This window comes from Bufo bufo, chromosome 3 (genome assembly GCF_905171765.1).
Source record: "Bufo bufo chromosome 3, aBufBuf1.1, whole genome shotgun sequence".
Lineage (NCBI taxonomy): Eukaryota > Metazoa > Chordata > Amphibia > Anura > Bufonidae > Bufo > Bufo bufo.
The window spans coordinates 324,636,664-324,652,898 of NC_053391.1; positions in this window are offsets into that span (position 1 = coordinate 324,636,664).

The following is a 16,235-nucleotide window of genomic DNA, read 5'->3' on the forward strand; positions in this document are numbered from 1 at the left end:
AAAACAAAAATAGTTATGGGACAAAATGAAGTTTACACTTTCCTCCAGGAAGCTTATTTGTTCTTTTTTGAGTCTACCTTCCATTATTAGTTGATCCCTCATAGCTTCTGTCCCTTGTTGGTGGTCAATGATTGTATACAATGACCGCACATCCAATGTGCACATTGTCCATTCGGGGTTAAGTTTTAATCTTTCTAGAATGTCAATAACTTGTGTCGTGTCTCGGATGTAAGTTTTCGTACGTCAGCTGAAGATGGGTGTCAATATATTTTGCAAATTGCTTTTAATCGAACATATCCCGGATTCTTATGTATCTTCGGCAGACAGTAAAAGACAGGCATTCTTGCTTGTGTATCACATATAAATTCATATTCTTGTCTATTTAATATATTTTGGGAGATTCCTCTTTCACATAATTGTTTCAGCTCCTCTTGATAGACCTTAGTTGGATCCATTTTTAATTTCATATATGTGGTCTCATCCTCCAATTGTTTTAGACACTCCATATTGTACTCTTCCTCACCCCAGATTACAATGGCCCCTCCTTTATCGGCTGGTCTAATCACAATTTTTTCTTTCATTTGTAGTTCCTTTATGGCTTTTATCTCCTGATTAGTAATATTGCATCCCTCAGGTTGTAGTGATGTGTACCTGGTGAATTTGGTTGGTGATTCCGTGTTGCGGATTGTTGTGATCTCCCTCGTGTACGTACCCTGTGGTGTGAGGGGGTCACATCTAAAAAATGCTCCTCTGTCAATAAATCTAATTTGTTACTAACTGGGATTGAATATCTATTGCCCTGGTCATCTTTTTCTTGTCTATCCCCTGTTTGGCCCTTATTGCCATTTTGTTGTTCCGGTTGTCTATTTGGGTCTTGTTTGTTGCCCGAGTGGTTTTTCACTATTTTTTTTTATTTCTTATTTATAATATCTTGCTCTGTTTTATCAAGACTTTTAATTAGTCTTTGTTGCCACATCTCGTATTCATCATCCCTAGGTAATTTATCTATTTTGTCTTTTACCAAGTTCAATTGACTTACTATTTTTTCCAGCATCACAGTCCTCCTTTTAATAATTAATACTATCAACATTTTTGACTGTTCTTTCAGCAGTGTATTCCATTCAATTTCAAATTCCGGATCCCATAGGTCCTGAGCTGGTATCTTAGTCAAGCTCAGTCCCCTTGGGATAATATCACAATGGATATATTGTAGCAGGGATTTAATTTCCCATCTCTGCCGCAATTGTTTTAGTAGCAGAGATTCATTGATTTTAATGGGGTCCGCCTGGCCGTGAAAATGGCCAAAAATAGGACATGTCCCCATAGTGAGCCAGAGAGGTCGCAGCCTGCTGGAAAACACTCAAGGCTGGCTTGGGGCCTATACCAGGCCCCAGCCAGCCTTTACACACATCGGCACCCCGCTTCCTCTGTTACCACTTACATGCGGTGGACGCCATTGCACCACAGCATGTAAGCGCTTAAACAGCCCGGTTCGCCACTCCTGCCAGTCCAGACTGTTAGAGCAGGAACACGGCTCTCATGTGAGAGCAGAGCCCCTGCTCCCTGCTGCATGGCTTAGACCAGGCCGCCGTGAAAAGACGGCAGCCCAGCTAAGGCCCCTTAGTGACCACCGTAAAGAGGTGTATTGGTGGTCACTAAGGGGTTAATGGAAGTTTTTTTAAAAAAGGCCATGCGAATGGCACCATAGATTTTCATTGGTGCTAAAAATAGCCATCACACAGCCATTTTTCACTGTCGTGTGCATGTGCAGTGTCCCACTACCCACGTGGGTACTGCAAAGTCATAGTGTTATGCTTTGTATGCTTTATTTAACCTGCTTTATGCTGCAGTGCATCTTTATGCATAATCCCTGCCTACAGATGTATTAGATTCCATTACACTGAGCCTACCACTAGGGGGGAGACAACACATCCCATATATATAGCCCAGCTCAGGCCTAGTTAGTCAGTCTTGGCAGTTGAGTTCAGTTCAGTTTAGTTAAGTTTGGTCTTAGCTCTCAGTCTGGAGACTTCAGCCCTGAGCTGAAGTGGTCCACATACTCAGAAAGATATTAATTCAGAAAGCACTAAAGAAACAGAGACACTCAAGGGGTTATGGCCATCGCTATACGCGCCTTAGGACCTTTGAAGTTAAAAGTGAAGGATTTACCGGCCTCTGGCAGCCTCACTAACCTGCACTGGGATAACAGGGACCAGCGTAGAAGTCCTCTACCAGTAAGCATAAAACCTATATCATTAATAGCCTGAGAGACAGACATCACACCTGTAAGCAGTGGACCCTTTTTCAGCTTTACCTCTGTCCATCTTAAAGAGACTGTTTTTCATATCTGGATTGTGGCGAAACCAACCTCGCCACTGGGTTTGGAGAGGACTGGCTGCTGGCCTCTTGCCCCAGGATTATGGGCCATATACTAACTTTTAAACCCCTGAACCTATTCAAGTGAATTTTGGATAGGTTTGTCCCCAAGTTATACTGTTTAAATTGATGTAAGTTATATTTATGGCCAATGTAAACTCACAAAGTTGTAACAATTTATAATAAGTGTAACTTGTCAGCTTGGGAGAAAATGCTGGGTGTGTTTTCTATTGTGCCATTGTCCCATTGTGTGTTTAAATGGTGATGTCTGTTCTGTTGTCCTCACATGTGTATTGGCAATCTCCCTTTGTCCTCAGAGATAATTGGATTGCTCCTCAGGTTGTCTCCGGGACTGAGAGGAGGAGACCATGATGCATTGTGGGGATATGTTGTATCTGTCCTATGTCACAGTCTTCATTCTGGTCCTCTGGGGGTGTGAACGATTGGTTGCTGTAGTTACATTGTATGTGTTGTAAATTACTGATTGGTTGTATTTCAAACCCCTGTGGGCAGTACTATGTTTGTGGTTTATGAATAAAAGAGGCTGTACGTGAAGTACAGTCAGACCACTGCTTGACCCTCAACACGGAGCCTTGTCTCGTTATTGGGGGGATCCGCTGTATGCTGTTAGAGACTGATTGCCAGGGGTGTAAGCTGATTCCTGTTCGTCTGCTAGCAGCTATTCGTGAGGTTCCAGTTTGGAGTGCTACTTTGTATCCAGTTCGGGAGTTTGGTGTTCTGCAGTAGCTGTGCCTGTCTCTCAGAAAGGGGCATATCGCCTAAACGGATTTTAACCCCTTGTTAAAGCAGCCCTAAATTAGGGCATTTTAGATACACTCTGGTGTTCCGGATCAATGTACCCCCCCAGGGGTTAATATCCACGCGTGGTTGAGAGATTGAACACTGACACAGAAGTCGAACAAAGCAATCTCTAACTTTATTTAAATCAGGTAAGCCGTATTATACATCTTCAGAAGAGGGCAGTCCTCACTGAGGCTTAAACATTGTTTCATTGGTCAAAAAGGAAGAAGAGATAAGAGAGAGGAGATTATTCACCTGCATTTGCGCAGTGAATACCACTTTGGAATGTGAACTAATGTAAACATCTCGTTACCAATCGCCATTTTGGAATGGCTTCTATTCTAACAATAATACTTCATACGTCATATGTGACACTTCAAAGAGGTGCTTCTCTATAGGCAGTGAATAATATATATCATCAAGCCATATGATTGGCTTACGCATCTCCACCACACTCTATGGGACACCTGTAGTAAGATGAGAAATCAGACACTGCCCGCAGCACTTTGCCCCCCCTTCCTCTCCAGCCTTGAAACAAAGAGAGGGGTGGGGGGGGGGGGAGGCACTTGAAGAAGAAAAGTTTAACTCATTACAGTCCTAAATATACAAAATATAGAATAAAATTCACACATCTTTAACAGTCCCCCCTTGAATTTCATTCTCTCCCTAAACCTAACCATCTGTCCCAATGCTCCGCCTCCTTTTCACCAGCTTCCACGACAAGTCATTCCTAGCGAACAACCTCCCGTGACACTGGATTTGAGCACGGGGAAGTCAGATGATCTTTCCCTAACCGGCGTTGACATTATATGGGGGGGACTGGAGGTCATCAGTGCTTCTGATTTTCTGGATCGATGTTTTCATACAATTTTTCATATTCTTTTGAGTCATGATCAACAGTCACACAAGGGAAAACCAGTCTCAACACTTCCTTGAAATCAATCCAATTATGCTTTCCTTTGAGCTTCACTGTGCTTGTGGTCAACAACACTCGGAATGGACCATCAAACCAGGGTTTTAGGACTTTCCTAACGTGTCTTTTTCTACCACCCAATCTCCAGACACAAGTGGGTGGGTTCCTGGTACTTTATCAAAACCTGGAAGTGAAGCAAAAACTTGAAAATGTACTTTAGTCAAATGCTTGTACAAAACTGATCACATAATCTGTCAGACAACCATGTTGCATCTGGAGCTGCTGTGGGAAATAAAATCCTATCCTAGGGGCTGACCCAAAAAGGACCTTATAGGGACAAAGGCCTGTCTCACGGTTAGGCGTATACCTTACTAAAAGAGGGCTACCAGCAGGCACTCTAAGGCTTCTGAATCTTTAACTTAGTGTCCCGTTCAGTTTCTTTTCCCTACTCTACGCTGCTTTGTAAATGGTACGAAGCATGTAAGGCCTGTTCTACACCCAAAACCTTCATCATCTCCTGCATCACTTCACCTGTGAAGTGAACACCTGTGTCACTTTCAATGATCTAAGGTACCCCATACCTGCACACAACTTTGGCCATAATCTTTTTTTTTTTTCTTCTTTGGGTACGGTTTTGGCTATCCTGAAAACAAGTCACATATCAATACATACTCATACATGCCCACCTTGTGTATTTGAAGGTAGTCTGCAAACGTTGAAACAGATACAAAAGCAAGACGTGTTTCTTGGGTACCTTAACCACCTTGTCCACGTTGTTCTGGACACGAACCATTTATCCTTAAGGAATGTCTGACTGTTACAGTGCTGAACCCTGGGGCGTACCATATGCTACGTACTAAATCACACATAGCAGTTTTTGTCTGGTGCGTCACTCCATGGGTTGCCTGTGCCATCGTGGATTAGAGGGACCTGGGAAGGCAAAGTTTCCCTTCTTATTTGTAGTCCCCCCTTTTCCATCCACCAGTCCCTTTCCTCCTTCCCCATCTGGTTCTGTAAAGTCTTAAGAACTTTCGGGAGACAGGAGGAGTTATTTCAGGGACCTGAACTGTGGCCACTTAAGACAGGGGTCTGCTTAGGTAATTTGGCAGCCATTTTTGCCGCCTGATCTGCCGTGGCTTTACCCTCTGCCTCCTCTGCATCTGTTTACAGTGGCCTTTCGTTGCTATCATCACCTCTCATGTTAGTGACAAGAGGGCTTCCATCAGAGACCTCACTGCTTCCCCATTTTCGATGGGTTTACCTGAAGCGATCAAGGAGTCTCTGGCTTTCCATGTTGGGCCCATACTCATGGGCTATCCCAAAAGCACACCTGGAATCAGCGTAAATGTTGGCTGTTCTTTCCATCTGCATATCTGCAAGCCATCTTCAGAGTCTTTTAGCTCCACTTCTTGAGCCGACATGTGTGGTAGTTCACGTTTAATCACCACTGCCCAACCTGTGTAGTACCTGCCATCCTGGCCATACCTCGATCCATCCACAAAGAGCACATGATCTGGATTACCTAATGGCTGATTTACCAAATCCCACTACCTCTTGTGACATCATCTGCAAACAGTCAGGAGCCTCTTCCTTTGACCTGGAAGAAAAGTTTAAAGTGCGGTGCCCTAACTCTTCTCTCCCCCCTTGGTCCAGAGGCAACAGGGTGGCTGGGTCCAAAGTATTACACCTTTGGAGAGCAACATTGTCAGGCAACAAAATGGAACACTGCATTCTCAAATAACGGGCAACAAAACAATCATTTGGATTGTACGTTCATGAGGATAGGTGTAATATCAGCATCACTTTGTGGTTCAGAACTATCTCAGAGCTTTCATCAAGCATAGCTAGTACAACTACTAGAGCTCTGATGCAGAAAGGGGCACCTCTGGCCACGGGATCAAGTCTGGCTGAATAATATGCTATGGGGCGTTATTGCTGGCCATGCAGTTTGGTGAGGACAGCTGAGTCATGGCCACTCACTTCATAACAATACAATCTAAATGTAATAATCTGATAGTACATTGTGGGGGAACACAAAATTGCCAGTTCTAGGCATAAAAAGCATCTACCACCTCATCTGTGAAGCGGTAGGGACTAAAGGACAAATCAATCACAGTGGAGTGAGCAGGGGTAATGGGAACCTGAGCCAACAAGGTGTGTGTTGGGCACGCTGTGGGTGTTAGAAACTGTGGCTTCATTAACGGCATGTAGGTCATGTACCATCCAATGGTGAGTGGTTTTACTTTTCTCAGCTTCTGGGAGTACTGATACAAACATGGACCAGGGAATTGTATCACTAATGGCCAACAAACAAAGTTCCTGGTCGTTGAGGGCACCTGTAAGCTTCACAGTGCCGTCCTCCTGATGTGAGATAACAGCATGTACTTTTGCAAGCAAATCTGCACCTAGGAGGCAACAAGGGGCGTTATTACTGACCAGCAAACGGGCAAGCGCATCTTGGTTAGGGGCAAATCTAATGTGGATGGTTTCTGTTGAAAAAGGGAGCGTACTACTTTCCCATCCACTTCTACCCAAAGACTGGTGTCCTTGGAGAGTAAATCAGGGGAGGCCATGTTTGCTGTGCACAACTGTCTTGGCTGCTCCAGTATCAATCAAAAACGGGACTACTTCTTATCACCCAGAGTGAGGGATATCATTGGGCCAGACTGAATCTGCTTAAAATGTTTAAAAGTAGAGCCGATACTGGATTTCCTGTTTCCTAATTTTGATCTAACTCCCCCCTCCCTGTCCTTGTGTTCTCCTTATGACCACAAAACATGGGTGTCTGTGGGGACGGACAGTGATCCGGGCATGGTCAACATAGAATACAATCCTCTCGTGTGGTGTGGACGAGGAGTACCACACACAGCACAACACTCTCTCTTCTGGGATCTGGGTCCCACAGACTCTGCAGGCCCATCACAGGGTGGCAGACTTACTTTTTCCTCACTTCAATGAGGCGTTTGACATCAGGGCTGAAGCAATGCCAAAGGAACACTACCTCTGGTTGGCACCACTGAACCACCCAATGCCGCTTGATGTTACTTTGCATTTTGGCTTACAGAAGTATCCAACTTTCCCTATCGCGGAATTAATAGACTGGAAAACAAAACAGGACTTCTCATCTTCCATGGGAGTGTCTTGTAACTAGGGGATGGGCACAAGGGCTGTCGTTGTCTGTAACGTCCACCCCTATCCTCCTCCCTCCGCTCGGAGTCATCTAAGCCCACCCCTTTCAGTCGGACGCTGTGGTCCCCCTTTTGTCTGTCAGTAAGGTGCCAGCTATCTAGAGCTCTGATGTTTATCACAACACTTAACATGTAACACGTAAATTCAAACATTGAAACAAACAGATCTGACAATACAGACATGAACACACAAAGGGCCCATAAGAAACTTTTCATTGACTTCGATATAAAAGAAAAAATATACAGCTTGATCAATGCTGTTGGCACCAATAAAAAAAAAAAAAACTTCCAAGAAAAAATAAAATAAAATCCTCAATGCGCATATTATTTAAAAAACAAATACCGTACTCCATACGCATTCATATACATTTTCATTAACAGCTCATAATCAGTCTTCACACATATTCGCCTCAATCACAACTCAAAGCCACACCCATTCACATTCCACTGAATCATTTATGTCTTCCAACCCACATTGTTTCATCCCAAAACTTGCAGCACAGACAAACACAGCTTTCCACAGCTATCCACACCACACCCAGAATTGCTGATGGTCTGTCGCTGTAAGACAATATACATGTTATAATCATACAGTCATTTTGTTAAAAGCCGGATTCCCACAGTACACTGCTTGGGAAAGAAGAAAGAAGATTATTAAACAGTTTTTTTGTCTTCTATAATAATAATATTACACATATAACATCACTTACTCAATACGATTCTCTGCCCCCATTTTTCCCTCCCCCCATTTTCCTGCTCCTCTTATCTCAGGAATGTTTCTGTGTGAAGAGGGGGAGGGGGGGGGAGTGAATCTCTCTATTTCACAGTTCCTGACCATCGTTTTATCCCTCCAGCTGCCATTGCTTTCCCTGACACTGCTCTGTTTTCTCACTCGTTAAAACTCCCCCTTCAACATCACCGGAGTTCTGATGCCCTCAGTCTGTAAGCTCTAACTTCAGTTTCTTACAGATTTTCATCCCTGTTGCCAGCTGGGCGACCTTCTGTCCGGGGCCACACTTTCTCTAACATTCTTGTCACATTTTAACTTTCAATTCTCCATATCACATCCTATAATCTCCCTCTTTATAATACTGGGACTGACCCATCTTAACAACAGTATTACAAACTGACACACACACAAAACAGACGAGTGATCAGCACCTTTAACCCTTTCCTCCGCAGACAAAGGATTGACCCTCCCCACTGGTTTGCTCAAATCTGACTATCACGTCTGACTAGTCAGCCGGGACTCCCCGCACGTCTTCCCCAAAACCAGGGATCAGGCCGGGCTCCGTCGCATCTTCCTGGGGGTCAGGTCAGGTAGTCTCCACAGTCTTCCATTAGATCAAAAAGGTCATGAGAGGTTCTACCATCTTCCTAGGGTCAGGTCAGGTAGTCTCCACAGTCTTCCATTTAGATCAGAACGGTCATGTGGAACTACAGTCTCCCTGGTCAGGTCAGCCGGAGTTCTTTTGTCCCACACCTCAGCGCTACAGCGCCCCCTTCCAAACCAGAAGGTTACTGTCCCCTCCCTTTGTCTGTGGTTTTACCGTCTGTGCTCAACTCACTCCTCGCATATCACAGACACACACATATACACACCAGAGTGATCTATAATTCCAGACTATGGTTCTATGGACCCCAGGCTTTCAGCATTACAGCCGACTACTATACTTACATGGGTACCACCCCACAGCGGACTGAGCTATCTGAGCATGATGAAGTAAATAGCAGAAAGGCAGATAAGATAAAAAGTTTTCTCACCTTTCTTTGAGGTTGCAATCCTCTCCCCTCTGCCGTTCGTCAAGCTCAGGGGCCCGTCTTGTCAGCTGTTTGATGCTACATTCGCCCTTGGGGCCCCACGTTGGGGGCCATTTGTTAAAGCAGCCCTAAATTAGGGCATTTTAGATACACTCTGGTGTTCTGGATCAATGTACCCCCCCAGGGGTTAATATCCACGCGTGGCTGAGAGACTGAACACTGACACAGAAGTCGGTCAAAGCAATCTCTAACTTTATTTAAATCAGGTAAGCCGTATTATACATCTTCAGAAGAGGGCAGTCCTCACTGAGGCCTTAACATTGTTTCATTGGTCAAAAAGGAAGAAGAGATAAGAGAGAGGAGATTATTCACCTGCATTTGCACAGTGAATACCACTTTGGAATGTGAACTAATGTAAACATCTCGTTACCATCGCCATTTTGGAATGGCTTCTATTCTAACAATAATACTTCATACGTCATATGTGACACTTCAAAGAGGTGCTTCTCTATAGGCAGTGAATAATAGATATCATCAAGCCATATGATTGGCTTACGCATCTCCACCACACTCTATGGGACACCTGTAGTAAGATGAGAAATCAGACACTGCCAGCAGCACTTTGCCCCCCTTCCTCTCCAGCCTTGAAACAAAGAGAGCTGTGGGGGGGGGGGGAGGCACTTGAAGAAGAAAAGTTTAACTCGTTACAGTCCTAAATATACAAAATATAGAATAAAATTCACACATCTTTAACACCCTTGTCTGCTGAAACAGTCCGTTACATTGGTGGCAAGCAGCGGGATCGTTCCTACAGCCAGAAGGACAGCTACAGGAGACACCATTTCTTTGGATTCTACAATTTAAAGGCAACGCATGTCCCAGTACAGCGACCCTAAAAGCAACAGGATGGAACCAGCAGTGTTATACGAGGAGGAGGACCTGGATGGCCGGGATGCATTAAGGAAAGGCATCTGGTACCAGGCCCTGGATAGTGTACAATACCAGCGGGGTGAGAGTCTCCCCAGTGAAGGGCAGCGGTTGCAGAAGCAAGTGGCCCTGCAGATGCCCTTCCTGGGAGAGCAGCCCCTGGAGGAATGGGTGAAGGATCTAGAGCTATGGCTGGAGGATGCCTACCAGGCACTTTGGTGGTATATGGCACAGTATATACCCTGGACAGCCGAACATGACAAGCCAGAGGGAGAGGCGTTTGATGGTCCTGGCTTGTTATGGGAGTCCTTTGCAGAGCCTGACTTCGGGAGCCCTGCACAGTCCAGACTTCAGGACATTTTCTATGAGAGGGAGGCTAGGCATGAGTGGGATGACCTCCATGAGGTAGAGCAAGACCTGGCTCACCTAGCAACCCTGGAGTGGGAACTGGAGCAGGACTACCGAGATCTCTTCCACTCCATTGAGAAGGCTCAGCAGGACGGTAAGGTGACAGACCCAGATCCAGACCCATTCAGCTGGGCAGATATGGTAGAGTGTTACTGGGAAGGACCCCAGGTGGCCGGTAGAGATGGGACCGAGGTCTCTCCACCGGTCCTGCAGGGAATTGGGAGCCCAGTCTCCATTCCCCAGCGGCAGTGTGAAGTGCAGGGAGAGGAGAGCAGCGTCTTCCCTCCCCAGCGGCAGGCTGAGTTACAGGGGGCAGAGGTAGTTGTTCCTGCCCCCCAGCAGTAGAGTGATATGCCGGGAAGGCAGTGTGAAATGCAGGGAGAGGAGAGCAGCGTCCTCCCTCCCCAGCGGCAGGCTGAGTTACAGGGGGCAGACGTAGTTGTTCCTGCCCGCCAGCAGCAGCATGATTTTTTGGGAATTGGGAGCCCAGTCTCCATTCCCCAGCGGCCGTATGAATTATTGGGGATTGGGAGCCCAGTCTCCATTCCCCAGCGGCAGGCGGAGTTACAGGGGGCAGAGACAGTCGGTCCTGTCCCCCAGCGGCAGAGTGTCCAGCAGGGAATAGAGAGCCCAGTCTCCTTTCCCCAGCAACAGGACACTGTATTGGGAGCGAAGACGGTCGGTCGCCCTCCCCAGCGGCTGGAAGTATGTATGGGAGAGGAGCTCGTTACCCCCTCTCCCCAGCGGCAGCTTAACGCACCAGGGGGAGACAGTAAAACCCACAACCGTGCAGATGGGACCATGGTCTCTGCACTTACAGCACAGGGAATAGAGACAGTCGGTCTCCCCCTCCAACAACCAGGCTCTAACCAGGCTTCTTCTGTGGTAGCGCTGGCACCAGGGCAGAGTACCGCTGATACCTGCCCACAAAGCAACCTCCACTCCAAGCCAGGGAGCAACACAGAGACCGGGAGTACCAGCTTCCAACATAACCTTGGTGGACTCACTGGACAGAGACAGGCTACTAAAGTCAACAGGTCCAGTATTTGGTTGTTGGTGGGCTGCCAGACTAACTCAGATACCGACCGGCGTGAGGTCAGGTATCTGGTTAGTCTTCCCTGGGGGGGGAGAGATGTGTGGCGAAACCAACCTCGCCACTGGGTTTTGGAGAGGACTGGCTGCTGGCCTCTTGCCCCAGGATTATGGGCCATATACTAACTTTTAAACCCCTGAACCTATTCAAGTGAATTTTGGATATGTTTGTCCCCAAGTTATACTGTTTAAATTGATGTAAGTTATATGTATGGCCAATGTAAACTCACAAAGTTGTAACAATTTATAATAAGTGTAACTTGTCAGCTTGGGAGGAAAATGCTGGGTGTGTTTCTATTGTGCCATTGTCCCATTGTGTGTTTAAATGGTGATGTCTGTTCTGTTGTCCTCACATGTGTATTGGCAATCTCCCTTTGTCCTCAGAGATAATTGGATTGCTCCTCAGGTTGTCTCCGGGACAGAGAGGAGGAGACCATGATGCATTGTGGGGATATGTTGTATCTGTCCTATGTCACAGTCTTCATTCTGGTCCTCTGGGGGTGTGAACGATTGGTTGCTGTAGTTACATTGTATGTGTTGTAAATTACTGATTGGTTGTATTTCAAACCCCTGTGGGCAGTACTATGTTTGTGGTTTATGAATAAAAGAGGCTGTACGTGAAGTACAGTCAGACCACTGCTTGACCCTCAACACGGAGCCTTGTCTCGTTATTGGTGGGATCCGCTGTATGCTGTTAGAGACTGATTGCCAGGAGTGTAAGCTGATTCCTGTTCGTCTGCTAGCAGCTATTCGTGAGGTTCCAGTTTGCAGTGCTACTTTGTATCCAGTTCGGGAGTTTGGTTTTCTGCAGTAGCTGTGCCTGTCTCTCAGAAAGGGGCATAATTCCTAAACGGATTTTAACCCCTTGTCTGCTGAAACGGTCCGTTACATGGATGTACTAGAGACTGTTTAATACTTGGATGATACCGTTACTAGGAGCACCGTTTAGTAACAGTTATAAGTTGGATTGCACCATCCTTGTCTCAGTCTCCAGTTCCTCAGTTAACACTACAGTAAATGGTTGTACCACCATAAAAGATACTGGCGTCACAACTACAAGGGACCTTGCCATAGGCACATTAATACAGGCCATCAAGGGCACCTTGAACCACCATCTGGCCTGTGTCTCTTACACCATAGTGTGCCCCAGAGAATTCCTGTGCCATTCTCCTCATCACTTATGCAGGCCTGCCCAGGGACGACAAACCGTGAGTAACCAGAACTGTATTTACCTCGGCCCACCTATAGCTCACACCGTGACCTCATATATAATCCCCCTGTCGGTCTGGCATACTGCATAAAATAAATTGGCGTCACGAACAGGATCCATTCCTTTGTGCCTTTAATGAACTGTGTGAACAGGATCGGATTCATTCCATTGTGCCTTTAATGAACTGTGTGAACAGGATTTGCAAACCCCTGTGCCATTATAGATTGCCTATTGTGAATGAGCCCCAACTGTTGGATTGCTTTTATTAGGCCAAAGGACTGTTTAGGCTGTTTAGAGACTGTCTGCATGTTTTGCGCTACACTTCTACTACAAAACCGCATCTTTAAAACTGCAAAATTGTGGATTTTTCAAAAGTCAATAGAGCTGCTTGCTTTATTTGAATGGACTGTTTTGCACTTAAAATGGCCGCCTAAAGGACTTTTAGCTGCGCCATCACAGAGCAGCCTGGCGGGAAAAACTAAGTTACACCCCATTTCAGAGCGGAAAGAGTTGGTGCACCGCCCCATATGCAAAAGAATAAGTAAGAGTGACGCCTACCACTTCTGTAGCGGTCCAGAGAGGCCGAGCTGTATGCAAAGTGTAGCACCGCCCCTTCTGGCTGTGGATCGCATTGAAGAGAGGCGCCGCGCATGAGACTTGAGTGTGACGTACGCTCGCGGATCGCGAGAACTGGATGCGTGCAAGAGAGAGGAGGACTGTCGCATTGCCAGCCAACCTCCACGGGGATAAACGCAAGTAAAGGCCCCAACCTTACTCCTCAGTCTGTTAAAGTCCTCCATCAGTAGCAGAGGGGACATTTAAATAAGAATCGTCCTCAATAGTATCTCTGGCCTGCAAGGCTTGTCTTAAAGGGGCATACACCTGCAACGGTTGCCTATAGCAACCCCATTCAAAAACTGTATAAAGTCAAATTTAGCCTGCAGCATTTAAATAAACTGTCATTGCCATGTCTGCTCAGGAAGAAGCCGCGCAGCCTGACCTCAGCAAATCCCCTGCAGCAGCCGCAGCTGGCTCCAGTACACCACCAGCCGCTGCAGCAGCCAGCATGATGCCACAAACCATGCCCTACTAATTTGGGGCCCCTTGGTTCCCCGATAGGTGTGGGGAAGCTCACACTCTAAGAGACTTTAAAGAGAAAATGTGTGCCTTGTTTAGGTTGTACCCTGTCTCCACAGAGCAGCAAATGGAAATACTCCTAGCGCAACTAGAGGGAGCCACACTCCAGGAGGGGAAGTCCTGGCCCAGCTCTGAAAAGAGAACTCTGGGTCAGATCTTCGAGAGACTCCACACCACCTTCGAACCCAAGACCGTGTCAGAGGTCTAAATGAGGTTTTTCAGCACAAAAGAGCAAACCAGTGAGTCACTCAGAGACTTTGCATTGTCTTTACAAGAAGCCCTTAGAGCTGTGGTTCAGGTAGACCCCCATGAGGCAGAGAACCAAGACAAAACTTTGAAAGAGCAATTCATTGAAGGTGTTAACACTGACAACCTAAAAAGCCAGTTGAGAATGTTAGCTGCACAACACCCAAGTGTCACCTTCCTGGACTTTAAAGAGCTAGCCATTAGCATTCTGGGAAAGAGTCCGCAACCAGAACCTGCTAAATTTGCTGAAACTACTGTCCATACGCCTGCTACCCTTTCCAATTGTTGTCCGGTAGCCAGTCAGGCAGCTCAAACTCCGGTCCCTGATGCCGTAGCAACCTTGATAGAACAGGTTAACTTCTTGACAAAAAGCCTGGAGAAGGTGTGTCAGAAATTAGAACAGTGGGAAAAGCCTTTATTTTCCCCCCTGACTACAAAGATATATATCCTCGAAGCCCTGGTGGGTGCCCAAATGACCACTCCAACGCCCGTAGGCGACCTATTTGCACCTACTATCATAAGTCAGGGCATACAGAAACAATGTGCTGGCGGTTAAAAGAGAAACCCTCGAGGCTAAGGACTGCCCCTCGAGAGGTAAATCAGTAGGTCCACAAGATCCCAACTGGATGCCCAGATATGTAGGATCCCATCCTGAAGTAGCAATCCGAATTAACAGAGTTCCCTTTGCCGCCCTACTGGACACCGGATCCCAGGTCACTACCTTCCAACGGCCTGCATTTGATAAATACTGGGACCAGAGCCAACTTACGCAACCACCAGAATCCTGGTTGGATCTTACAGCCAGCAACAGGAAACCCATATCAATACATGGTTATTGGGAGCCAACTCTGCAAGTAGGAGAAACCACCCTACCTCGACAAGGTATTATTGTTGTACAAAACGGAGACAAAGGTGGCTCTTCAGTAATCCTAGCAAAATGAATGTCCTTAGGAATTGTTACACCGAAATGCTTGAGGAATTTACGCAAATCTATGCCTACTGCTTCACCTGCCTCCAAAAGGGTCATACAACAGGCCATCTGTGTGTTAAGTGCACAACAGAAATTCGCCAATGAGAAAGGGGAAATCTGCTGTGACCGCATCCAAGGTAACCAATCTGAGATCATTAAACCAAATACAGAGACACTCATATGGTGCTATGCCGCCCTGGGAATTCAAGGTCAAGACTACCAAGCCATGGTAGAACACTTCACGCTAGATGATCATCCTCTAGTCAGAGCCGTGAGGAGCTTAGTGACTGTTTCCCAAGGTAAAGGGCCTGTACGTCTCCTAAACTTAAATGATCACCACATTACCCTCACTAAACACTATCCTGTTGCTCAGTTATTGCAAGTTTCTTTCCAGGATGTCATCAGCGTGCCTGTAAATAAAGTAGAACAATCTGCACAGGACTCCAGTACTCCAGAACATGCTCCTCCTGCATCTTGGTGGGAAGAACTCAATGTGGGAGACAGCTCTACGCCCAAAAACCAAATTGAAGGAGTTTTGAACATTGTGAAGAAACATCATCAAGCCTTCAGTAAGCACTCTACGGATTATGGGGAAGTCCGTGGAATAAAACACACTATCCCTACCGGCTCTCACCCTCCAATAAGAGAAAGTACAGGCCTATACCACCAATGATGTACCAATCTGTGAAACAAATGATCCGGGAGATGAAGGATTCCAATATTATCCAAGACAGCCATAGTCCATGGGCTACGCCACTAGTTATTGTCCGGAAAAAGGATGGTAACATCAGGTTCTGTGTGCACTACAGAAAACTTAATCAAATCACTCACAAGGATGCCTATCCCTTAACCAGAATTTAAGAATCCCTGGCAGCACTGGGATCATCAGCCTATTTCTCTACTCTTGATCTGACCAGTGGATACTGGCAGGTACCCATGGCTCCTTAAGACTGAGAGAAAACAGCTTTTACCACCCCCATGGGCCTATTTGAATTTATTTACATGCCCTTTTGTTATGCACCAGGAACGTTTCAACGACTAATGGAACACTGTTTAGGCCATAGAAACTTCGAGACTGTCCTACTCTATCTGGATTATGTCATTATTTATTCCTCAGTGGTAAGGAAGGAGTAAGGCAACACTCCGAAACGCGTTTGGTGCTCAATTTATGGACTTGCATCGTGGGATTATAAGATTATAAACATA